Source organism: Tyto alba, unplaced genomic scaffold (assembly GCF_018691265.1).
Source record: "Tyto alba isolate M040663 unplaced genomic scaffold, T.alba_DEE_v4.0 Super-Scaffold_2, whole genome shotgun sequence".
NCBI classification, from domain to species: domain Eukaryota; kingdom Metazoa; phylum Chordata; class Aves; order Strigiformes; family Tytonidae; genus Tyto; species Tyto alba.
The window spans coordinates 5628542-5655520 of record NW_024881282.1 but is presented as its reverse complement, the minus strand read 5'-3'; the positions used below and the strand labels follow the sequence as shown (position 1 = coordinate 5655520).

Sequence of the window (26979 nt, the reverse complement as noted above, 5' to 3'; positions counted from 1 at the left end):
TAACAGGGTGCAAGGGCACCATATGGTTTCTGGCAAATTGGCAGTTATGCTCAGTATGGGTTTCTCATGTCTTTGCAGGACAAAGTTTAACATGGCTGCATGTGAAGGTAAATCTTGGCAGCACATACCTCAGGGAGGATCTGAGCAGTGGAGAATCTTTTGTGAATTACCCTAAGTTTAATGTCTCCTTTTAGAGATATGATTACAGGCAATCTGTTATTCCAGAGATACTGTTATCTGTTTATTAACTCTCACTTGTATCAACCCCTATGGAATAGGGATAACCTGTTTTACTGAGAATATACTACTAAGGCATCATAAAAACAGGCACAAATACTTCAGCAGTATCAAATTGCAGTATGGCAGCTGATTACAGATTAAGCAGCTGACCACTGCTCAGTTGTCATTGGTGTAGCAACATGCCAATATTTCTTACAAGTTACTTCAATAATTGAAAGGGAGAGGAGAAAAAAAGGGGTCGTTATGCCAATGTCTTTTGAGACATTTCATTAAGACCAATGTTCTATGCACTATGGGAATCTTCTTTCAGTTGCAGAAGACTCCAGCTTCACTTTATATGATTCAGTCCCCTACCAGTGCTCAGAGAATCGTCTTGCTCAGACTTTCTCCCATTATGAGGAATCTCTCTCTCCCTAAATTTTCCCAGCTTACTACACAGCTGTCAACATAACTCTTTATATTTCTTTCTTTCTTTCTTTTTCTTTTTTTTTTTTTTTTCTTAATGTGTTTGATTCCCTGTGACCACATAAAACTTCTCCAACTCTTCCTGTTGCCAATAAACAGTAGTGGGGAGCACTGCTGCATCTCTGGCACTGGATTTGAGCCTGAGGTGCTGTGTTACACAGCATTTGCAAAGCTACATGTTCTCCCTTCCTCATACCTGCAACCTGCCAGAGGAAATATCCTGATAATACTTGAGAAAGGCTTAGTCTGGGACCAGCTGCAGATTGTTGTTTGTTGGTTCTGAGTACAAGGCAAAACAGGAGAGGATTATGCAGCTGAATGAGCAGCAGTGATAAGGGAAATTCCGGATAAAAGACGCCTTATTCCTGGAAAACCGGGCAACATCTAAGGCTGCAGACAGACCATTGTATGAGAATGTCACTGAGTAGAGAGACAATAGTGACAATAACTATCTGGAGCTGTCTGCTGCCTCTAACTGCTAATACACTCTTCCATGTCAATTTGGCACAGAATAATCTTTAGCTACAGTTCTCTGCATGAAGATGTACTGGTATGAAAAAGATACAGGCAAGGGTGTCTGCCTGCATTCTGAATGGGAGAAACAGAAACAGAGCCCATTTGTGCACCTCAGTGAAGGCTAGTCCAAAAAGCAGTGTGACATAAGGACTCTTTAACTTGATCTTGCTTTTCTTTTTCAAGAAAAATGAACACACCGTCACAGGAGATGGATGAGGTGAGCCTTCCACCGATGATACCCCTCACCCTGCCTACTGCTTGCTCATAAAGCCTCATCCGAGTGCTCTGGCTGCAGGAATGAGCTCTTCAACCATCTGCTGAGCATCTGCAGGATGGTGTTTGAGTGTGCATTTCAGCACCTCAGGGCCTGTAGCATACTTTTAATATTTGGCTTGAGAGAGAGAGTGTAGATACCTTTCCTGTATTGGGGTTGACAGCTGCATCTATAAAACTGCCTGGACAACTGAAGCAGTGAAGTGATTTAATCATCTAGGGACACAATCAGCAACAGGCAGGGACAATTCATGCAGAGGCCTTGACCGGCCCTTCAGAAAAACATACGAACCCCAGAGCCTCAAGGAAACTGCCTGAATCCTGTCCACCTTGGAAAACCCTCGAGAGATATCTTATTTCTCTTTTATTTTATTGTGAGCTTTGCCCAGCAATTCTGTTTGGATAGGGTGGCCCAGAGGCTTCTGAATAAATAAGGGAATTTTTACTTCTTTCCCTCTCTCTTTTACTTGGAGATATTTCATCATTATCTGTTCAATGTTCTGTTATACTGAAAAGAATTGAGGTAGATTCTGATGTTCCTGGCTTGCAGATAGTGGCTAAAATATGGGAAAACTCACTAGAGGCATGTAAAATGAAAAAAAGAAAGCTGGCAGAAAATCTATAGAAATGAAGTACCAAACCATACAGATTCAGGAAGGAATTTAGAATTTAGTTATAAGAAAAGTGCAATGCAGGAGTGACATTAAAATTCAATAAAAGAGAAATTGTAACAACTGCCACATAAAAGAAACGTAGGCTACTATTATTTTGAAATTAAATAATATCTGATCTAGAGAGCACATTGCTGTTATTCCTAGAACTTACAAGTGATGTATCTCGTCTAAAGCATGTGCTACTGGTATTATAACTGCCCAGTCTGCATGGATGATAGGCTAGTTGACAGCAGTCAGAACTGATATTTCTGGTCTAAAATGCACTTGTATTCACTTTATTATGTCCTGAGTCATGGTAGTTAGCAAACACACCCTGGCTCTGTGGCACTTGATGGTACTTTAATTGCTATGATCCTTAAACTACATTGTAGCTATCTAAAAACCAATCACTCTTCTGAAAAGGCTTATTTTTTTAGGATCTATTTTACCTTTGTCTCTCACAATACAAGCAAATTAAATCCTCCTTTCAGCCTGGTTTTGTATCACTGGTGAGCACCAAAAGTTTTGATGATGGAAGTGATAGTGCAAGAGACACAGGGAGGATCCCAGAGACCACCACTCCAAATCTTTGCCAGAGAACATGATGGGTGACAACCCATGTCCCCAGCAGGGAGCTCAGAAAGGGACTCTAAGGGATCCTGATCTGACAGGCTCTAAATCAGTGCTGGTAGTTAGCAAACACACCCTGGCTCTGAGGCTTTGAAGGGTCTCTGTTGACCAAATCAATAACCTTGGGAGTCATAAACAAAACTCAGAATGCAGTGTATGAAAGCAAGTTAGCTTTAGCCTGCATTACCCCAGGGATGATTTCCTCATAGCCTGTCTTTGCAAGGCTTTTGAAATGGAAGTGCTTTGCTTTTGATAATACGAACCATATCTTTGTCCAAGCTTTCAGTTACTGACTTACATGCAGGTTGTGTGTGATAAAACACAGAGTTGAAGCAGAGAGCCTGCTTTACCTTGTCCAGCATCCTTCTATACATTTTATTTATATATGTATTTACTTATTCAAAAAGACCCTGATGAATAAGAAGGTATGCACTGGGGTTTTCTGCTGAATCATTCTTTCTGTCTCCCTTAAAAGAGTCACTTTAGAGCCTACATTTATTTCTCCCTGTGTGGTATTCCACAGTGCTGCCCCACGCCTTGCCCGTAAGCCTGCCTGTGGCACTCAAGGCACTGCTGCTTGTGCAGTCTGTGGTTGACCACACAAAATAATCCCGTGCACAACGATGGCTTTGTAAGAGGATCACTGTTTTTCCATATTTTATGTTCCTTGTCTGTTGGCTTCTGCTCACAAATCTTCTGGCTTCACAGCTGCCAAAACAAAATAGTTTCAGCTTTTAGTTGCTATCTCCTCCCATTCTCTAGTTTGAGTAGAAGTACTTTTGGAAGGATTTCTTAAACACAATTTATCATTTTTACTCGACTAAGGATCCTAAATAATCCATCAAATGCCAGATATAGATTGTGTGAATGACTCCCACAAACTCATATTTTTCTATGGCCTTTTTTTTTGAAAAGAAGAACAGTCTCACTGTGCCAGAGCTTGTGCAAGTTATCTGCAAGAGGCGATTTCTTATTATTTCCTATGCTGCATGGAAACTTTCACCCACCTCACCTGGCTTATGATTTAAAAGAACAGTATAAACAAATTTTAACTTTTTGACATGGATGTGAAAACTATAAGACTCATGAAAGGACAAGGCTTAGTAGGATATGTTTTCAGAGATGTACAGTATAGGCTGCAAGCATAAAACACTGAACGGCAGAGGGAATGTAAAACGCATTTCAGAGTATTTTATCACATAAAATAGAAATAAGGAAACAAGCTATGAAATGAAAAGGAGGCAGAGAGCGTGTGTTATAAGGAGCATATGTAGCCTGTGAAACACATTTCCAGAAAAACACCTCTGGGACTAGATATAAAGCCTGGCTCCCTGGCTGGGTGCATGCTTCAGCCACCTTCTGAGTGTGTACTGGGATGAGGCAGAGCTGTGAGCACACCTCCCTTCTTTTGGGATACAAAACTTCTGCTTTAGGGCATAAGCTTATGCATTAGCTGCTAGAATAAAGGGACTTATACCATCACAGACTTCTTACATTTTCCTCAAAAGCAGTGTGTGTCTGCTATTGCCAGAGACGGCATTCTGGGTATAATGAATCACTGATCTGACCCAGAGCAGAAACTCCTTTGTACCGAAAGCGATGCATTTATGTATGATTTCATAATTATTCCTCTTGCTCGCCCTGCAGATCCTGCCTTTGTTCTGACAGTGTCTGTTAAGGTATGCGTACAGCCAGGCTTGTCCTGACTTGTGGCTCCTCTCACCAGATAACAACATGAGGAATTTCAGGACTGCACAGATAACAACAGGACAGTAATATATATGCAGATGTATAGCCAGTTCAAGACTCCTCTCAGACTAATCTCCAATCTTTATTTGTGTCTTTTTCAATCTAAGTTAGGCTTCTGTCTGTCACAGAAAGTAGATGGCACCTGACAAGCCCTCTATTGCCTGCTTTAAACTTTTCAAGATCACAGGCTCAAATCTCTGGGGAGGCTTGTCAAGTCTCAGCAGACTGCTTATGTTTTGGCTTAAAAGTTTATTTTGTGCTGCTCACTCACTGCAGAAGACTTCTGTTGACATTCATTTTCATTATTTTATTTAATAATTAGCTCTAAAGTATTACACTCATCCTCCTAATGTTGACACTCTTGAATTTTAGGCAACAGTTCATTGTAAAATTATTTTGAATCATTTTGTGGAAATTGTGGTATATGAATATACGATGCTGTGCCAACACTGAATGGTCATTAGGAGGCAAATGCCCAGGTGTTTGATTAACCCTCTTTAAATTTTTGTTAGTTAGATTATTTGTCCTTCTGGAAAGTGATATTATGTCAGAGTATTCAGTGTATATTTGTGTTGAAGGTGTGTGCAGGGCAAATGTTTTACTCAAGGATTCAAAAGTAAACCGTGGTCAGAGGTCAGGAGTGTTTCTTGCAGGTGGAGGAACGAAATAAGGAACAATAAGGAAAGATAATAGAAAAAGATATAACCATAATAATGGCACAGATATGTAATGAAAGAGAATTTGATAAACAATTTTAAAAATAGTTTTAAAAAAGACTTCTGCAGTTTCAATGAATAATACAAATAGCTTATTCAAGGGATTTGATATTTTAATGGTAATTAGGCTGGTAGAATCAGATTTGGATATATTGCTGGATAGTTTTGCATTTAACTCCTTGTTGAATATTGAATGCCATTTGCCCAAAGCTATTGTTTATTCCTAGCATTATAGGTGTGTACAGAATTTAAAAGATCAAATAGGAGAAGACAGCGTCTGTGCCCTGAAGAGTTCATGGTCTCTGGGTTCTTCAGAGTACAGAGAACACATCACAGAACTAGAGAACTCTCAACATCTCCAGCATTATTATTTAGCACACCATGGTGTTATATTTAAATAGATTTTTTCATAAAGTAAAGCTTGAATTAGAGAACCAAGACAGGCACTGTTGCGGTTTTATTTTAAAAGAAAAAAAAAAAAAAAAAAAAGGGAAAAAAAAGACAACAAACTCAAAACCACAAAAGCTACAGAATTACTAGCTACAGCTGCCAAAATCCACTGGTAAAATAAGGTTAATCCCTGAGTTCAGAGTGACAGGTTGAATATCAGGAAAAACAAGCCCTCCTGTGTTCTTTGGCAAAAAAAAAACCCTGCAATGATGTTCAGAATAAACATTCCCAGCAATGCGAAGTGCACGTTCCCTGCCCATGCTAAGTCGGCGAAGCTGCCAGGCAGACATGTACAGATTCAGCTGAGCATGGAGAATGGACACTGTCATGGTGATGGTTCAGTGTCTGAAAAGAGAACTTTTTCTATTTAAAAGTTAGCCTTTTCATATTGATTTCAGCAGATCTAAGGAATAAATCAGATGAGTGTAGTGGAGGGGAATGAAAGACTTTTGAATATATTCTGTTGTTAAGTCTCAGCCAGGATAACTTGTTGCCTTATACTGTCATTTACATCCATGTGGCAAGTGCACAGGGAGTGTAAAATACTCTCAGAGAGTAACAACACCTTTTTACATTTGTTTTACACCTTTTTAAAATATCTCTACAAAGTGAAGGTAACAAGGAACAAGGTTCAGACTCCACAAGCTGAATTTGTCCACTGATTCCACAGTAACTCATATTTTAAAAAATAGCCATGACACTCCCAGAAGGTAATAGATGATGGTTCTGCAAATGCACATGCCTCTATTTTATGGCAGGAAGAGAGATATTACTGAGTGGCAATTAGTGCATCTGAAGAAAGGGGAGTTTGTAGCTCATATGCATGCATGCATCAGCAGTGTGTGAAGCTCAGGATATAATTTTATTTCACAGTGCTTTAAAGAATAATAGTACAAAGAGAGTGTTTTGCATATCTGAAAGTTTCAACTCAGGTTCTGTCACAGTTTCTGTTGAATTCAGTCTACTCATGTATGCAGTAATGTTCAGCTACTTGACAGAGCAATAGGTATGCTAGAAGCTTTGATGATACTGAGGTTTTTCAGTGTCAGTGGATCAAAGGAGCTGCCTGGTCCCTGTTGCCTGATGTGCCCAGAGACCATCAGGCACAGAAGGTGCAGGAAATGGGGTGGCTCAGGGAGTCAGCTCACTGATTTCAAGCTGTCTTTGGCATGCACTAAAGCAGCCTGGGGACTGTTTAAAACAACTCCAGTTGGGAATAAGCCAAACACGGTAGTATTCTGGCCAAGTCCCGGCACTCTCCTTTCTCCAGGGCCAGACAGGATTGATGGTATATTAGCAGGGTTCATTGACTGCATGCCAGCAAGGGATGTTATAATGCCAAGAGAAATCTCAGCTGGTGAGATCTGAAGAGCTTCCAGGCTTTAGGCACTGCTATATGAAGTTTATCTGAAAAACAAGTCCTGAAAGTGTGAGGTTCTGGTTATCATGTTAAAAATGAGAAAAAGGCAGCAGAAGCAAAAGAAAGCAAAGGGGAAGCACTTGGAAAGTTCAGTAATTATAAGCATTGCGACTTCAAAAAAATATTTCCTGAATGAACTAGGAGATCTTGTGAAGATCTATGAAGCCACTTTGGAATGACACTGGTTTCGAAAGAAGACCAGTAAGGTCTTCTTTCCAAGAGCTATCCAAGAGACAGAAGAAAAGATGACAACAGAGCTAGGCCTACCCAGGTTCTTCAGGTCCCTGTAGTCTATTTGCTGCTTTCTGGTGTTATGTTTAAAACTAGATTGTATCCCTGCTCTAGCTCAACCTCAAACCAGAACATGTCAAGCCAGAAAAGCTAATTCCTTGGAGATCTCAGAATTTAACAATATTCTGGCAGAATGCAGAAATGGATGTCCTGTCACAGTGATCAGGTTCCATCCTAAAGCTGTCTTGGATTTTGCAGTATGCTTACTCCTACAGATCTTAATTCCTTGCTAGTCTCTGTTCCTTTCCTAAGTCTTTTTATTGGAAAGCTATTATGTCACCTGGCTCCCAGACCAATAAATAAGTGACTAGTATCCTCTCCAAAGATATTGATTACAAGTTTATTTGTGTTAGGATTGTATTTTGCTTGAATAATTATAAAGAACAAGAAGGGGAAAGGATATTTTGTATATGTAGCAATCATATCCCATATCTTCCTTCATCTTGTTAAGCAAAAAATTTTAGTCGCTTCTCATAAAATAGGTTCTTTGTTCTCTGGGTATCTGCCTTGCTTTTCTTTGCACCTGTGTCTATCTTTAGGGAAATATAAGATTTCAGTAACTGAACCTTTTATTATCTACCACCGCAGGTACTTCTGTACCCATAGATTACTAGTATCTGAGCACTTGTAATCTTACAGTAATTGGCTGTTATGTAATATTCCTGTATTTAATTTTAAATGATAAATTTACAGAAGTTGAAAGCTCAAAAACACAAATATAGACTGCAGCCATTCATGTGTCAGTGGGCAAGTCTGTGACTGAGACTAATTTCAAACCTAAAAGAATATCATATTTTTCACACGTTTTCAGGTTTTGCAGGTGTCTGGCAATTCACTGACCTTCTGGTTAAGCTTCCAGACAGCTAAACGTTTATGTGTTCTTACTATGTAGAAATCAAACATACAGTTTGTGTGCATACAGCAAGTGTGGTGCTTCCTGAAGGCATCCTACTTACTGTGCGGGTTTTAGCAAAGTTAGTTTGACACATTCAAGAAGTGTAGGAGAAATTTTTGCCTGTATGCACAGTTCAGTAGCACAATTACTGTAAAACTAACTCATCCCTAAACCATCAAATTTACCAAACATTGCCATCACTTATCTGAACACAAATACAGCATCTATCAGCACCTGCAAGGAACATGCCCACATGGATAAACTTTCCACTGAAGTCAGCAGTTGTCTGCATGAAGAAATGGTTCAAGACCATGAAGCCATTCCTGAAGTCTAAACTTGGCAAAGTAGTTTGTTGCCTAGGTGTTTCTGCCACCTCAACTAGTTCCTATAATTTTCTTCAGTTTCTTTATTATTGCTTCTGCAGATTTCTTTACTTGAACTTTTTTCTGTAGTTTAGTATATGTCTCATCACCACCATGGTTATTATTACTGTTGTTATTATTATTTCAACAGGCTGTTCCTTACCTCTTACCAACCTTTGATTAATTGCTACAGAGAGGTTGTACCTACATGAGCTGGTGCTCCAACACTTCCTGGCAATGCCAGCACTGAACAGAGGGTGGATGTTTTAAAAATCTGCAGCATGAAAAAGTAATGGCTTTGAATCACATTGGCATGTTGCAACATCTAAAGGGCCTCTTCAAGGAACAGATTTTTAAGGACTGTGCTAATTAACATTGGCAATTGGCATTGGAAGTAAATAATTCCATTTAATTCTGGATGAGTTCTGTCCTTTAAGAGTGCCTTCTGGTGAAGACCATTATTACCACTGGTATTATTTCATATATTTTTTGGCCATTAACACACCTCTTTTCTTAACACCAGGCAACGTTTCAAACAGATGTCCATTGCTTTCCCACATTCTCTTTTAATTATCACTTTCTTTCTCCCTGTACCCAATGGGAGCTAAACCGGGGCCTGGTTTAGCCCCAGAGGATTTAGTAGCTTTATATTATTTTACTGAATTGTTTCTGGAAGCTTGGTGCAAATTGAAACCTGTGCCTCTAGGGAAAGAAATCTCTGAGAGGCCATCGTGCTCCTTGGATAATGCAAGAAGCCAGACCTCAGCTTTATGTCAGAGTATTGTTCTCACATTTTTGAGGTTTCATTTTCAAGTTCTGTGTGTCACTTCTTCACTTTCTTCCTGTATTGTTTGTCACTGAGTGAGACTGACTTTTAAGCTAGCAGCCAGATCTTGAATTGAGCTGCACAGCTAACTGATGCCATACATTTTATTAGATATGTTCCTAATAATTTTGCAAACACATAAGCCCTGAAGGAATCATCATACCTTGTAAGATGTCCTCTTGTATGTCCTTTCTGTCCATTTCCCCTTGCAAATATGTCACTAGTGTGCTGTTTCATTAGTATCTCCCACGCAGATATTCAGTCATGTTTTAAAGCTCCCAGACATAAAGAATTGACTACTTCATTGCTTGCTCTTATGATTACTCAATATCTTGAACTTCCACTTTGAGTCAATGCAGATTTAAGTTCCTTGCACTAATGTTTTGAAGTTCTCCAGTATTTTAAATTTGTGCAGGAACATGCACATGTGATCTCCTTATATTCTATCCGTAGATAGTGTTTTTAATAGAACTCATCAGAAATTCTCAGTCGTTAGGTTGGTACCATTGTCCTTAAAAACCCATGCACTTTCTCTGTTGACTTAGCCCATACCTGACAGGCAATTCAAGAGTAATGTTGCTGTGGAATTTTGTGACACAACAGTAACACACCCTTTCAACACATGAATGCTATGTGACGAAGTGATATTTTAGCATCTTTTAATAAATACCAGTCATGGTTTTCATGATTTTCAGCCCTTAATCAGAAATGTTCTTATATGTAGATGTCTAGGTCATATAACTTTCTCTGGCTCCCTGGAAAAGATGAACCACTGGCATCAAAATAGCTGCTACACTGTCTTCCTAGAAATGCTGGTTGAATGAGACCTCTGGAGGTCATTGGTTGAACTTCCCACCCAGACTGGAACTATCACCAACACCAGATCAAATAAACCATGACTTTAGGCACGTCTAGAAAAACCATCAAGGATTGGGTTTTCATCTATCCTGGGTAAACATTTTTTTTTCCACCATCCCTTTCAAAAAGCTTTAGGCTGTTATTGAATTTTTCTTTTGCCTTCTCATTGTCAGACTAAATAAGCCCAATTCTCCCAGACTGTCCTCATGAGTCACTTGACCTGGCCAGTAATAATCTTGACAGCTCTGCATCATCCCCTCCAATTTCTCCCCTTGAATTAGGGAGCTCCAAAACTGGACCTATTAGTCCAGGTGTGGCCTCACTGGGGCTAAGTGAAGGAAGATACAAATTTCTTTTAATTTGCTGTCCGAATAAAGCCCGTAATGGAGTTTTGCTGTATTCCTAATGTAAATACACTGACTCATGCTTGGCCTGATGTCCACAACAACCCCTAGGCTGTTTTGAGCATCGTGCATTCACATCAGTTGAATTCTGCCTGCTGGGGTCATGCCACAGTTCAATTAATTGATAGCCACCTTTTTGGTCTTGTGAAGTACAATCTGATAACTTTTGCTTTCATTAAGGATGTTGCTTTCCTTAGACTTCTCATGAAATGTTTTTTTCTTCTGATAGTCTCAGTTCCTTTATAGACAATCTTTGATTTGCTCCTGCACAGCATTAAACAAAGACATCAGTCTTCAGATTCAAGGATTTTCATGACCTATCACTTAACCACCATCTCTTATTTACCAGCTTGAAATGTCCACCCTTAGCAGTTACTTGACATACTTTCAAAAACACACCTTCGTGCTTTTCCTCTAGTGTTTTTCATGAGTGGAAAGAGCTTCCTGCAAACCTCTGTGAATTGTATAATGCATATTTTTATGTGTATATACACCTACCTATAAAGTTATACAGATATTGAATGTAATAGGAATCTCAGATTGATTGCACAAATAGCTCCTAAAATTTCTCTGATGCCTGTTGAGGATGTTGGAATGGAAACGTTGAGTAGTTCTGGGTCTCTCTCCTCTGTCACTCGTCAGTCTTTCCGTATCTCAGTTTAGTTTCTTGTTTCATCCTGGGATGATAAACACTATCGTCAGAAGCTGATTTTCTTTTTGTGTATATTTAGACACTGACTAATACAATTTAACCTGCTGCATGAGCAGGTGTCCAGTTATTATCATCATCATAATGATAATAATAATAAACCTCAACAAGGCTAATTTTAGCAGACACCTGAGCTTGGTTTTCTGAAAATTAGTCATTCAAATTTTGAAATATCTAACTTACAGTCTGTCTGTTTTTCCTTTGCCATATGTAAAACAGGGATGAAGTATTTATCTACTTCCCTGAAGAGTAAATTTATTAAATAGTGCTTTTATATACCACAACAACAAGTTCTTTTAACTAAGAATGAAAATGACATACCCCCTTTCACATCAAGATATGTAGGCTAGTCCTTTCTTCTTTAGCAACGAGACACCTGAACAGCTTCCAATTCTTCCCGCAGCCGGGATGAAGATGTAAAAATTTACACTTTACTTAGGGAAGTTAACAAAAACAAACACAGAGCATTCCAGGAAGAAAACTGCAGATTTCTATTCCAGATACCTGTAAGCAAGCCAAAATTCAGCACGTTGCATTAGATTTTCCTGCTCTCTTACCTCGTATTCCCTGCAGACGTGTCCTATGGCTGGATCAGCGGTGATGGGCTCCTTCTGGCTTGGCCAGGCTGCAGCCCCACAGCACACCGGAGGCTGGGGCAGGCACCGACCCCTCATAGCAGCTTGCAGTGGAGAGGCAAAGCCAAAGCCATGCTAAAAGGCTCAAGTCCTTCTTCTACCTCCACTGCCTTTTTCTCCAGATAAAAACAGATTCCTAGTCACGGTATATATAACACTTTTTAAGCAAGCATGCAGCCTAAAGGGACTAGAAACATGCTAGAATAGGTTTCATGAGCAGTCAGGAAAGCTATAAGGTTGAACTTGGGTAACTGGTATTTAGTGGAGGTTGTAATAAAATACAGGGTTAACTCTTTTGAAGTTCTCTTTACATAAAGTTTTCTTAATTTTTTTTAGACCTAAATTGAGCCTCTAAAGACCTCTGTAAAGTAAATAAGCACCAGAGTTGGAAATAAAATTTAAAAAAAAATTACCTTCAGGAAAATTCTGATATTTCATTGTTTGTTCTCATCTTGAAATTTGGTCTGATACAAACAAACAAAAAAAATTCTCAAGGAACAAGAAGTTCCAAAAAATCACAATTTGTAAATGTGTGATTTCTTGCCACATTTTCTTGTCTGCTTTCAGAAGAAAAGTCTTGTGCAGTGAGAAAATCACTCTGCTCCTCCACCCACCTTTCCTTCCTGTTCCCCAAAATAGTTTTGAATCCTTTGGCTAATACAGCCAAAGGTTTCAGAGACTTTAACTTCCAATAGGTTTAATTCAGATTTACAGAAAAAATTTAGATGAATGTTCCAGTGAGAACATGAACTGCAACATGAACTCAGCAGTCATCTGTTTCTTTGGCATCCACTGGTTAATCAGGCACTGGTCCTCACTGTCCAGGCAGCATGTGCCTGTTTCAAAAAAAAATGTCAGCATGTAAATTTTACAAGATAGACACTAATTAATAATCACAAGTGGAAGGGGTGTGTGTGTATATTTCAGAACATTATGGAGTGCAGAAGGTGTTAAGGATTTATTAAGGTGTTTATTTAAGAAATAAATATCTAGAAAATGGTGCTTTATTTGTTCTGTGTCTCATAAGGAGTTTGCTTTCTATTGTCTTTTGCAACCTGCAGAATTTAATTCATGTTGAGAAGCAATAGCTTGTCATTGCTGAATTAAAACATTACATTTCTGTTTAACTGATCCAAAATGTTTCATTTCAGCTGCATTTACATTTTATTTTGGGTTGCCGTTTGACTCTGTTTTCCACGCAAGAGTAACATCACATCTACCCAACATGCCGCAGTGCTCCTCTGTCTGCAGAGCGATGGAGGACAGTGCCACGTGGACTGACACCATCTAGCTCTGCCTTTGATGTGTAACCTATCCAGCCTACCAGGCCCATTATACTACAGGCGGACATAAATTAAGTTATCTATAGGCAATTACATGGTAGGCAGCTTGAAGACTTGTGGACTGAAAATGGTGCATTTTGTCAGCCCAAGAGATGAACACATTCCTCTTTAAGTCAAGTCCTTTCAAGTAATAACAAAGGCATGTAACCTACTGATCTTTTTTAATTGCAAAAAGCTGTATTTTCATAAAAAGAAAATAAAAATTCCAGCTGTAAACTCTCCCCTAGCCCTAATCAATACACTGAATCTACTTGGTACGTGACTTAACTGGGACTGTAATCATATCCCAATTTCACTTTAATTGATGTAAAGTGAAAGTGACTCCATTAGAATCAATTGAGTTACATCAGCGTAAAGCACCTTTAAAAGATGTTGGAATTGGGCCCCAAAAGAGCTTACTTGCTGCTAACCTAGAAGCTGTTGATAGATCAAGATTGCAATCAAGGAACCCAGTCTCACAAGCTATTACTTTAACCACTGATCCACAACAGAACTCTCAGGGTCTATTTCCTTTATTATAATTATGAAGTACATATATCTAATCATCTAGCTCCTGTGTAAAGAAGATAATTCCTTCTCAGTCACACTGTTTAAAGTTCTCTTCTACTTTCTTGTTGCAGAAACCTGTTTCACAGATTTTTTCTTAATGCACCAACTGAAGGACACAAACATCCTTTTGTATTATTTGGCAAGTGACATTTGGGAAAGAAGCACAGTGACAATGTTTTGTATGTGCCCAGGAAGTAAGAGGTGATATTACAAAGTAAAGTTTTGGAAAGCTAAAAATGAATAGTGTAAAGCATAAGAAAGCAGCTGTTTAACATCAGTGACCATATTGTAGGTTTTACTGTCATGTTAAGTTAGTTCAGCAGTGATATTTAAAGATTTTAAGGGGAGAAAATCTTATTTAGAAAGAATAGTTGTTAATTGCTTATGTTTCCAAACTGCTCACTGAAATTATGGCCATCCACAGTAGGAGTGGGGGGAAAGAGGGTTGGTGGTTCCTGGGGTGCCCAAAGACACAGGGATCCACTCAGGGTCAGTGGAGCAGGGTCTCACCACCCTCACAGTAAAGAATTTCTTCCTTATAGCTGATCAAAATCTACCCTCTTTCAGTTTTAAACCATTACCCCTTGTCCTATCCCCACATCCCCTGATCCAGAGTCCCTCCCCACCTTTCCTGTCCCCCCTTTAAGCCCTGGGAGGCCGCTCTAAGGTCTCCCCGGAGCCTTCTCTTCTCCAGGCTGAACAGCCCCGACTCTCTCATCCTGGCCTCACAGCAGATATGTTTCATCCTTTTGGTAATTTTTGTGGCCTCCTTTGGGCCCTCTCTAACAGGTCTATGTCTTTCTGTGCTCGAGGACCCATATATGGCCACAGCACTGCAGGTGGGGGTCTCATGAGAGTGGAGTAGAAGGAAAGAATCCCCTCCCTCACCCTGCTGGCCACACTTCTCTTGGTGCAGCCCTGGATATGGTTGGATTTCTGGACTGCAAGCTCACATTGCCAGGTTATGTTGAGCTTCTCATCAGCAAACACCCCCAAGTCCCTGCTGTAGAATACTACATTAACTTCTTTAGAACTGCATGAAAAAGCATTAGAAGCAGCATTTTCCTCTCTGAAGGCAAGATCCAAAGTCTACTGACCAAAGCAACTACACTGTACTTCATAGGAGGACCTTAAACTGGCTCCTGATAATCACAGGCAGATATTCTGTCATGCAGTCCTCTTCATCCTTCCTAAAAAGGCAATAGTCATCCATAAAAATCATTTGGAGTTTTGGGAAGTACTACATTCCACACTGAGTCTGTTATTATTTCTTCTCATCTGGCATCAAGGTTTATATGCAGTTAAAACAACCTTTGTCTTTTGCAAGCAACCTATTTTTGCCAGTAATTCACTCTGCTGCTCTGACCTTATTTGCTGATGGCATAATTTATCTTGCAACCCTACATAAATACACTACATCAATAACATTTTCTCAAGGCTATTTTCCCCCGAACCACACAGGAGTAAATTGGTTATTTTTCTTTTCAGCAGAGCAACAGACAACATTATAACTTTCCTTGTAAGCTTCTAATGTAAAGCAGGCATGCATACAAGGTTTGTTTTGGTTTTATTGCTGTTTTTAAGATGAAGACAAGGTGGTAAACTAGAGCTAAAGTTCGAGGTTTTTTAAAATCTACAATTGAATATGACCTTTTACATTCTTGTTCAGTTTGCACAGAGGAATAATTTCCAAAGCAGTATGGGAGGCAACAATTAAATTTAAATGTTAATTTTCAAAAATAAGACCCAGTTTGCATTCCGGTTTCTGAATTACCCCTAGAACACAATTCAGGGTCAGCCTCCCAGGGAAAGACATTGGAAAAAAACCAATAGCATGGCAAACAAGAAGAAGGAGCATAGTCTTTCATGAAATCAGACTGGTCTTTCTAAATGTTCATGGGTTAAGGTACAGCATTCTCTCTTACAGCTACATTTGCTATCATTTTCTTTAATGTGAACTGTGGACTCCTGCAGCGGGGCCAGATTCTGCACCCTAGTTGGCAAGAGCAAAAGATATTTGAGTCTATCCCAGTTCAGAGTACTGGTACTTAGTATCTCTTTAGAGTAAGGAAACCAGGTGACAGATTTCTGAATAAAGTCACCATCCTCACTGTCTTCCTAGACTGTTGAGGTCTGTGCCCAAAACCGTCCATCGGCTATACCACACAGCAGTTTCCACATTAATATTCTTGTTTTAAAAGTCCTAGGCTTAGGCAGAGTTTCGTCCCAGTGTGAGCATAGTGCATTGGGACCAGAGCTGCTCACATTTTGCACCTTCCAAGCTGACAGCATGTATGGATATATCATGCTCTCAGTTTGATATGTGCTTCCACTTGTGCAGCATCTGTAAGATCAAGTCATGCCTGGGATCTACTGCCTGCAGCTGAGAGACCTCAACCTTCAGGTAATCATATCTTAAGTTAAGCACATATAAACTGTAAACTGGAGTCTTTTATTAAAGTTCAAAGCATTTTTTTATTCACAGTAAGAGGCAATCTTCCAAATAAAGCTGGAAGAGCCAGCTAATTTTCTCTGTATCAATAAACATCATTCATAGATTTTGGTGGGCTTAAGGGAACACTCTAACTTTATTACAAGTTCAAACCATAGGAGAGGCATGCACTAATTCCTGCCTAAAGTGCCATAACCAGAGTTGAAGTGTGTGGAGTTTTATGAAAAAAAATCCAGTCCTGACTTTAGTTTCTAATGATGGAAACTTTACCATAAAGTAATAAAATAATTCCACTGATTAATCTTCTTCATTATTTTTTCCTGATGAATTTATCTTGACTTTCCAATATTGATTTTGTTTTGCCTTAGTATTCTTGATTGATAAGACTTCTTTGAATTTCTATGGTCCACATGGATATTTAGAGGCATCATCAAGTGACCATGTAGTTTTTTCCTTGAAAATATGGACTACCTCCTTTTCCCCAGAACACCACACTGTTATCCAGGTTTTAGTGACTCCCCTTGCTCCCCTCAATCCTTTCCAGGTTTTTAGCATCTCTCTTAACACAAATACCAGAAATGGACAAATTATTCCAGGTATGGTTTCATTATTGTCAAAGACAGATGTATTATAATCTCATAACTCCTACTCACTAGTCCATATTTCTATCCATTATTCCTTTTGACTGCAGTGCCACCTGGGATCTCATTATTAGCTGATTATCCACCATGTCCCTAAGTACTTTTTAGAATCTCTATTTTCCAGGTTAGCAGACCCATACCATTATTGCATCTTACCTTCTCTATTCCTATATACATGGCCCTTTGTCATGCTGAAATAGATATTGTTTGACTGAAACCAAACTCTCTATATCATTTCTCATTCACCACCCTCCCTCCTCTCATGTCACCAACAGTTTTTTCTCAGTGATAATATAATTTTCCCAGTCATTCTTAAAATTTCCAAATAACATAGAGCAAGAAAGTCCTCTGATGAACCCAGGGGAAACACAGGTACGAAGGTACAATTCCATATTAGTAATGAATTTCTCAGACTTACAGTTTAAGCAATTTTTAATACGATGTGCATATTATAGGTAATGGGGGGTTTTACTGTTTTCAGAGGTTTTGTCATTTGAATTTATGAAACATGATCTCTCATAGTACCAGGTCAAATGTCTTGTAGAAGTCCAATATATTACATTAACAATGTTTCTCTATCAATCAAACTCATCAAAGAAAACATCTAAGTATGATGAAAAAGTTCATTTTCTATAACATGTGCCAATTAGTTGTTTGTTTGTGATTGTGGGGTTTTTATAATGTTTTTATTAGTTCAGTTCTGTATCTGTATTTTTATTACTTTGTACAGGTTCACTGCAATACAATATTTTTTTCTGATTTAGATTTACATCTTTCCCTTGAAAGGCCTGTAACTAGAAAATCTGTTCCATTCCAAATAATATTTTGCCTCTCTTTTACTTGAGTTGTAAGATAATGTGTTGATTATATAAAATTGCTATTGTTTTTAAATAAATCTTACAATAACTCTAAATATACATAACCCAGGTATACTACTGGTCTTGTGAGAAAAAAGTATTTTCTTTTGCTTGTTCATTGTTTTGTCTTGGAAAAAATACCTTAAAGCCTAGTTGCATAAATTAACTCTGAAAAATTACTCCTAAAATGAAAATAAAATATTGAAAGAACTGAAAAACAAAACAAAACAAAGCAAACTATAAATTTTGTAAGTTGTGATATGAGATATTTGTATCTAGGAAAATGTTTGAATCTATGAGAACAGAATTTCTTCAAGAAAACAGTGATTAAAGTAAATTACTTTTAAAATCCTAAATACTTAGGTATTTCATCCATATTCATACCCCATTAACTGTATCTAATTATTGTTAATGCTAAAGGAATCCCGAATAAAGAAAAAAAAATACTTATTAGTGAGTTGATCACATGATTAATAATTCTGATAAATCTATGTAATTTCACCTAGAAAAAATATTTTTTAGAGCTTCTTGATCCTTTATGTAATTATTAATTCCTTCTCCGAACACCAAAATGCCTTTTTCCCTCTAAAAAGGTCTGTTGAGAAACCAGGAGTTTCACTTGTTCCTTCAATTAGATGTGACTCTTCATTAAGCATCCCTTTTCTCTACCCTAAAAAATGCTTTCAGGATTTTGGTGTTTTTTTTCTAAACCAATCTTTCTCTTCAAAAGCAGTACATTGAGGGTGGAATTAATTTGACATAACTGTATGCATCCCCTCTACAGATATCTCCATCTGAGACTATTGCCTTGGCTTCCATTTATACTTGATGGAGGTGCTTTTAGGGCACAACTCATCTGGCTGAGTTTGGATTTCTATTTTAGGAGAGGTGAATTATACTTAGCAGGGTCTGGTTTTCTCACAGATGGGGAAGGCAGTCTGGGGTTACTGGCTCAAATTCAGCTTTATCCACTGCACATACCTCCCATTAGGTGAGGTGTTTTGCAGAATGATTTATACCAAGACATACTGCTACATATAATGCTATTTTTCTGGATCTCCTTAGCTCAGGAATGTCTCTCTGGCATATGGGAGAAGGAAGGGTGAGCTCACATACTGAAATCCACTAATGAACATGGAAAAATGGTATTTATTAATTTTCTCTAAGTGCACCTGGATAATAAACATATTATTTGGGTGAGGGAGACCATAAGGATACTCATTATCCTTAAAACCCCTTTGTATTGCCCAACTGTTAAAAGGGAAATTGTTGTGGTTTAACCCCAGCTGGCAGCTAAGCCCTACCCAGCCACTTGCTCACTCCCCTTGCAGTGGGATGGTGGAGAGAATCAAAAGAGTAACAGTAAGAAAAAAGAGTAACAGTAAGAAAACTCATGGATTGAGATAAAGACAGTTTAGTAGGTAAAGCAAAAGCTGTGCTTGCAAGCAAAGCAAAACAAGGAATTCATTCACCCCTTCCCATGGGCAGGCAGGGGCTCAGCCATCCCCAGGACAGCCGGGCTCCAGCACGCGTAACGGTGACTTGGGAAGACAAACACCATTGCTCCAAACATCTCCCCTTCCTCCTTCTTCCCCCAGCTCTGTATGCTGAGCATGATGCCATATGGGATAGGATATCCCTTGGAGTCAGTTGGGGTCAGCTGTCCTGGCTGTGTCCCCTCCCAACCCCTTGTGTCCCCCCAGCCCCTCACTGGTGGGGTGGGGTGAGGAGCAGAAAAGGCCTTGGCTCTGTGCGAGCACCGCTGGGCAGTAACGAAAACATCTCTGCGTTATCAACACTGTTCCCAGCACAAATCCAAAACACAGCCCCATACCAGCTACTGTGAAAAAAACTAACTCTACCCCAGCCAAAATCAGTTCAGAGATATAATACAATTAAGAATCAGCCTTAGGGTGGGAAAGAAGCTCGTTTACACCAAACCATCACCTTTTAGCAAGTATATTCTAGAGAATATTAGAAGATGGTAATTGTGGTGTAAGACTGTGGAAGGTTTCTCATAGGAGAGGAGTATTACAGGTGGATCAAGCACCTGGAAGTTGAAAGTACACCAATTCAAACAAATAGAATGTATTTAACATGGAACTGAATTTATGATTCTAACAATGCTATGTCCAAATTGGATTTAAACATTATGCTTCACTGTAATGAAAAATGACTGAATAAAGATATTACTAGATTGATTTCTATGTCATGTTTATGCTGATGATAGTGGGTGACCATACAATGTCGCCTTTCTCATGCAAAGTCCTATTCTTACAGAAGTAAATTGATAGAACACCCATGGTGTTCATTAGGAGCAGAATTGCAGTTAATATCTATTGTGCTATACCAAAATGTCACATAATATCTGGTTTCTCATCCCCTGTGAGTTTTTCCAGGGTGTGTATAGTATATAAATGGATTTATTTTATATTTTTGTGCTAATTTTGTACACTCATACCTAGAGAGGGTGATAGAATGTGAACATGTAGAAATTGCTCTTATTACAGAAACTTAATTGAAGGGAAAAATAGAAACTACTGAGCAGTATACGCTGTTTATTGCATCAAGTAAATTTACAGCATTATATAAAATGGAACAGACTGCGTATAATCTGATCAAATTAAAATTCATCATTTAATTTTCTATCCATTTACTGAATGTACCAGTTGCTGAAGTGCACACTTCTGGAACAACCTAAGACCTATGTTCATAATTAAAAAATGGTATGGATTTCTGTGATTTTTTGAATATCCATCATTTTAGATGAAGAGGGAATTAGGACACATTAGCATACAGCATAGCATGTGTTTGTTTCTGCCTGTCATGTCGATTGGTATTTGTCTTCAAGCCCACATGGAGATGGCTTCTCTTTTTGAGCAGAACACAAATGTTTTCTGTTATATTAAATATCATCAGGTGTCCAGGGCTGCACTGAATAGTCAGTTTTATGACTGTCTGTGAGGAACAGGTTTTGGAAAAAAAACAAAGGAATTTCTACTTTCTTTATGTAAGATTTTTTTAAAAAAATAACAAGTTTTTGTCTTATTTTTCTTTCTTTTTTTTTTTTTTTCAGTGCATATATATTTGAAATTCTACCATAAGGGAAATGTCAGGATTTTCTGAATCAAGATAGAATAACAATAAGCCCCTATCCATTTCTAGTGAAGGCAGCTGGTTTATTTCCGTGTAGGCATGGAAAGTGGATTCTCTATTAGCGCAGTATTCATAATACCATTTGAACAGACTCTGCCTAAGTTCTTCATTATGCCATATATTACAAGTCTTCCTTACAGGGAAAAGGGGTGGAGAGGAGAAAAAACACCAACAACAGTTCTCTTTTTGGTTCAATGTAGTATTCATAATGCCATTTGAACAGACTTTCTCTAGGTTGTACATGTCATGTATGTTGCAAGCTTTCCTACTTATGAAAAGAAAAACAGATACTTTTTTTTACCTTGGTTTTCAAAGTAGTGGGGGGTGCAGGCTCAACTCTTTTTTTTTTGTTTATGGCTTATAGTTCCACATGGGAGAAATTAAAACAAGTACTGGTTGGACTGTAATCCAGACAGAATTAAACCATGACTCCTACCCTGAATTCTGTAACATAAGGGAAAAAAACAAAACAAAACAAAAAACAAACAAACAAACAAAAAAAAAACTGAACTCAAAATAGCCAACCTGCTTTTCAATAGCCTGTATTTCTAACAGATTAATTGCTTTTTGTTCTGATATGGGAGAAGCCATGCAGAAAAGCTATTGTGTTTGCATGCTCAGCAAACTGACACAGGGTTCTCTGGTAAGTGATAACTGATAAGTAATATCAGCAAAGAGACTGAAGGGAAATTATAAAATAAATAAAAAAGATAAATCAGTGCAAAACCAGTTACACAAAAAGCCAGTGTATTTAATGTGGGTCATTCTCACTCTTGTCTCAGCATCATAGGATCAAAGGAGGGAGAGTGGGAAGGGACCTGTGGAAGCTAACTCCAAGCTCAGAGATGACAGTGGCTAGCGCTAGACTGGGCTTTGTTTAACCATCCTAGTTCAGTCCAGGTTCAGACACGGGCAAATATTCTGGGCTTCACGGTGGCCACACTGCCTTCTTTTCTTTGGCTGATTAAATATCAATTAAAGAAAAAATAAAATTTAAAGCCCTTATGAGTGACATTTACCAGGTTGTGCTAAGTATGAATACACTTTTTTTAAAATAGGGGGAAAAAAAAGAAAAAAAAAAAAACAAGGAGAAAGGACTACTGAATTTCTAGGTAATAGAAAGGACTGTAGTGGCTGTTTCACCTGATATCTGATTCATCTGGTTTATTAATTTCTGCATTATGTTGCTAACTGAGAAGAATTTAGTTCTTATTCAACACTCCATTAGTAATGATTATATTTTTTTTCTGCATAATGGTTTATAAACTGTCTTGCTCTGTAGATATTTTAAGTCAGTGTCATCTAACCAGCTATAAAATGATGAGGTGCACTGCATAGAATCCATTCCAATTTTGTGTTAATTACTGTGTAATAAGAAACTGAAAAAATACCTTTTTAAGTATTTAGAGTGTTCTCTACAATAACCAATTGTATTTCCAGTCAGATCCCACTTATTAGAGTGCTTTTCCTAAAATCTAAGATGTAAAGTTAAGCTCTTCTGAAATATATCCTTAATTCAATATAACTAATTATGGGAGAACTTGGAAGTGGTTGAAACTGTAATGGAGTGCTAAGGAGCTTAATGCAAAACACAGAGTATTTCAGAGTTCATTTCAAGAGGAACTCCTCATAAAAACTTATATATATGGAGAAAAATCTTGTGTACCTTTGCCTTTCCCCTCAATCATAAATCTGAGGCTGTGCAAATTTGAATCCAGTTTTACAATTTTAAAAATATTTTAACAAGGAATAGCTAAGGCAAATGAATTTACAATGAAGGTGGGTTTTGCATGAATGCAAAAATGTCATTATTACATGATGAAAATGCCTTTTTATTACTGATTGGTGGTCTGTGTGAATAATTTATTGGTTTTCTTTTGAAACTCCTTATATGCTTGGTGTAGAGCAGGTTTTGTGGATGTTTCACCAGCAGTTCCAATTTTCTTGGTGCATGACTCAGTGCGATATACTAGCTATGTGGTACAAGTCAACTGTGGAAAAATACAGTCTAAGAACATTTTAAGAACCCCAGCTGAGGCAAAAGTGGCTATCTTGGGGCCTGTGAAAGGTGCTATGGTTATGTTTATTGACACAATTAACACCTTACTTCTAACACAATTCAGTGAGCCACAGATACAACTTGTGCAAAAAAACCTGCTCCTTCAGTAATTTGCAAATCCCACAAGACTATCATTCTGTCAGCCACGGCTGCCCTGTTAAACAACCTTCTAAGTAATCAGCTGCAGGAAACCTGAAAGATATATTATGATGCTATGTATTAATTTACCAGGTTTCTTAATAAGCTTTAAATAAACAAAGGTATCAAGCTAATTAGCATTCGTGGGAAAATTAAGTTCTTTGAATCTCTGAAATTCTGAGACTGGTTAAGATTCTCACAGACAAAGAAAAATAAGCATGTTCAAACAATAGCGAATATTGTACTAGGAGGTACAGTCCAGCAGTCTAGGAAGCAGAAATCCAGAGTTAACACTTTAAGATTTCTGCAACAGTCTTTAAAAAAGCCAGAAAAGGCTCTATTTTTCTGAAATTGTTAGGAAATTGGAGCTTGGTGGGCATTTTTTAAGCAGCTCTGGTTTCCAAAATTGATGGTCATCACTGATTTAAGCTAGTGCAGTAGTTTCTGAAAATTCCTTCAAGCTCAGACATGCATGATCTGCTGTTTGGACATACTGAAATCAGCCTCCACTTGCTCTTTTATATCCTTATAGGTTTGGATGCACAGAACTGCAACTGAGATGTAGATATCTGTGTCCGAGTATCTTGGGCTTCTGATCCTCCCTTGATAGCTAAGTATAATAGCATTATAGTTTTATTCTCCAGTCTTACCAAGATAAGTATCTCTAAGGGTTTTGAGGCCCTGAAGTATTATAGAAATTATGTAAATACCTAGAATAGGTAAAAAATATGAGCGCAGACAGTAAACTTGTTTATAAAGTGCACTCTCATCTCTAAATATTCTACATAACATTTTTTTTTGAGAAATACAAATTAATTTATTACACCTATATATTACTGTCACTTTGTGTAGCCACATAGAAACTAAGGATTTCAACTTTTCCACTAAACATAAAAAAAAAAAAAAAAAAAAAGAAACCTATAATAATTTTCTGTATTAACATATAAACATTTAAAATAATTTAAAAACCCCCATTGTTTCTTGGTTTATGCAGTTAACAGACTGCTGAGAAAGGATGTGCCACTGAAAGTGAGTAGTGATCATAGGGAGAAATCAGCACGGGAGAAGGAAGAGTGAAGGGAAGCTAGAAATCCTTGGGAGAGGTACTCTCACTTAAGAGCTAACAGTTGTGGAATTGCTTTCTTGCATTGAGTAGCAGTTTAATGATATTAAGAAACTGTAAGTGTGGTATAATCTTTCTTGGATTTCTTCTGTGGGATATTTGCTCTCTTAGTGTCATCTGTGGGCAGACAGTACTACCTCAGTGCTCTTCATCCTGTGCTCTTAGGGGTCTCCTGGGATCTCTGCACTCCTGTTAAAGCCCTTGTGAAAGGCAATTAAAAAGCAAGCCTATTGGCACTAGACTTAACTTTACTATAAGATGACCCATATACGTGCTAGAAAAATGAGCAAGGTGCTGAAAACTGAAAGATGTTGAAGATCATTTCTCTGGAGGGAAGGGAGTCATCAATAACCTTCTCATTTATTTTCTGACTTGAACACTCTCTTGTCTCTAGGCACCCGTTAGTTGCATTATGACATGGATCACATTCTTGCTAGGCTCTTCTATATTTGTATTAATGATGCCTTAGGATGCTCTGCTTGGTCGGTCTTTCAAAACAGTCTTACAAAGAGAGCTTAACAAGTTTTATCCTAACCCTGCACTGACAAGCGGCTCCCCTTCTAATCCACATTTGTGTGTGTGTGTGTTTTCTGTGCCCCTGAGCAGTCTGTAATGGACAATCATTCTTATAACTAATGGATTCCCATCTTTGCTTCAGAGGTGCCCTGTTCAATCCCTGGTTGTAACTCATTTGATGATTGTTGCACTGGTTCATCTATCCTTTCATTCCCTTCTCGTCCCATCCCTTTTGCTCTTGTATGCAAATGATGTAGTAATAAAGGATGCTCATGTACTGAAATCCCTAGAGACCGTATTTGAGGAAAAAGGGCTGCATTAACAGAGCTACATCATAGATTAAATATAATTGATATTATAAAAGAAAAAAAAAATTGTTTCTTTTTAATACTTCACAAATCATTAAACTAGTTCCTGTTCATGGGCCTTCTCAAAGGTGACTAGATATCTCATGTTATCTTGCTCCCTAAATCAAACAACACTCAGTAAATAGGACTAGGACTGCTCTGTTTCTTTCTGCCTTTCTGATATGAGAACTCTTTGAACACATTTGCGCCATTGCCTGAAGTCAACTAAATTCTGTTTCTTCCTGATTCCTAAAGGAAATCAAATCTGGTGGAACAAATTCTCAGATTATAACATCATTTCTGTGAAATAACCCAAGGGAGACATTCCTCGAGGTGTCTGAACAACACTGTCCAAGACAGTCAACATGCTCCACACTGCTGGTGTGCCTTCAGATCTCGTACCTTGTCAAGCACCAATGATGCCCAGAAAGATGAGAATAAACCCATCATAATCCAGATGTGTTATTGACAAGAGTCCCTGACTCTACCAGCCTGCAAGCAGATACAAATGGAGGGATGAAAGCATGCAAATGACTTACACGTTTTCAAAAGGATCGAGAATTGATTTTCCATGCAACAATAATTTCCAAAAATTATATGTAAAGGCCCAGATTTTTCTTTGCCTTGAAATTTGTTGTCCTTCAGAGCAATTTCTACCACTTAAGAAACATCAATAACTGCAAAACTAGTCATGTTCCATTTAATGTTTGTGTCATCTCCATTTAGCAGTGGAGATTCCAAGACATGAAATGGACATCAATCTTGCAGCAGGCAAAGGTCAGATGTAAAAAAACTACTGTAAAAAAAAAAAAAAAAAAAAAAAATTCAATCTGATTTTAATGAGCCTGAACATCAAAAAGAAGGCCACAGCTATGTTCAGGAATATGTGTGGCAGAAGCTGGTTTCTGAGCAGGCTGCCATAAGGATCAAGTGTCATCACTTCTGTTGAGCTAGGTCCATAATTTAGGCTGCTACTTTTGAGACTGCATCCCTCCAGAGAAGCTGTATCACGGAACTTAAAAGCAGAGGCTTATACACAGACTATTTGTAAAGCAGTAATAGCAAATCAATCTAGCACTTCATTTCAGCATTTCAAAAACATACACACTGGCAGTGTGTAAATGGCACAGCACAATGCAGAGCTGGTAATAGACCAGATGCTGCTACTTCTTACCCTTCAGCTATGCTTCTTTAGATTTTATTAGAACATAATAAGCTCAGCTAAAAATATGCTTTAATATGTCTGCATTAGTTAACAGCCTGGTAGGAATTCTAATTATTATTGAGTTTATCATGGAGTACTACAATATGCCCTTTCTTTAAATTTCTAGAGACCATTTAAGCTGCAGATTGTTAGCTGTATAAATATTTGTTGATATTTAAGATGTATAATTAATTTGTTTCCCAAAAAAAGCTGTGTAGCCTTTTTTGAAATACTGTTCAAATGCTGTTATTTTAGTGAAAGCTATGCCATTTAGCCAGTTAGGGCTGTTGCAATTCCAGTGGGCAGGTGAAGAGTTGGAAATCTGGAGTTTGAAAGATAGCTCTGATAATGCTTTCTTAAAATTAGTCTAGAATATTCACTTAAGTATTGTTACTTTATTTCTTTTTTTTTTTTTTAAACCCAACTTGTTGTCAAATATAAGACATGGAATGTATAGTTGACTAATCAATGCAAAAATATCACTTGCAATGATTTCTCATCC

General features: G+C 38.0%; 1 protein-coding gene across 9 annotated transcripts in view; it reads left to right on the top strand.

The window, feature by feature from the left end:
* The window catches only part of TENM4 (teneurin transmembrane protein 4), a 1435480-nt gene that overhangs the window by 634495 nt on the left and 774006 nt on the right, over positions 1-26979 (top strand). The window lies entirely within an intron of this gene.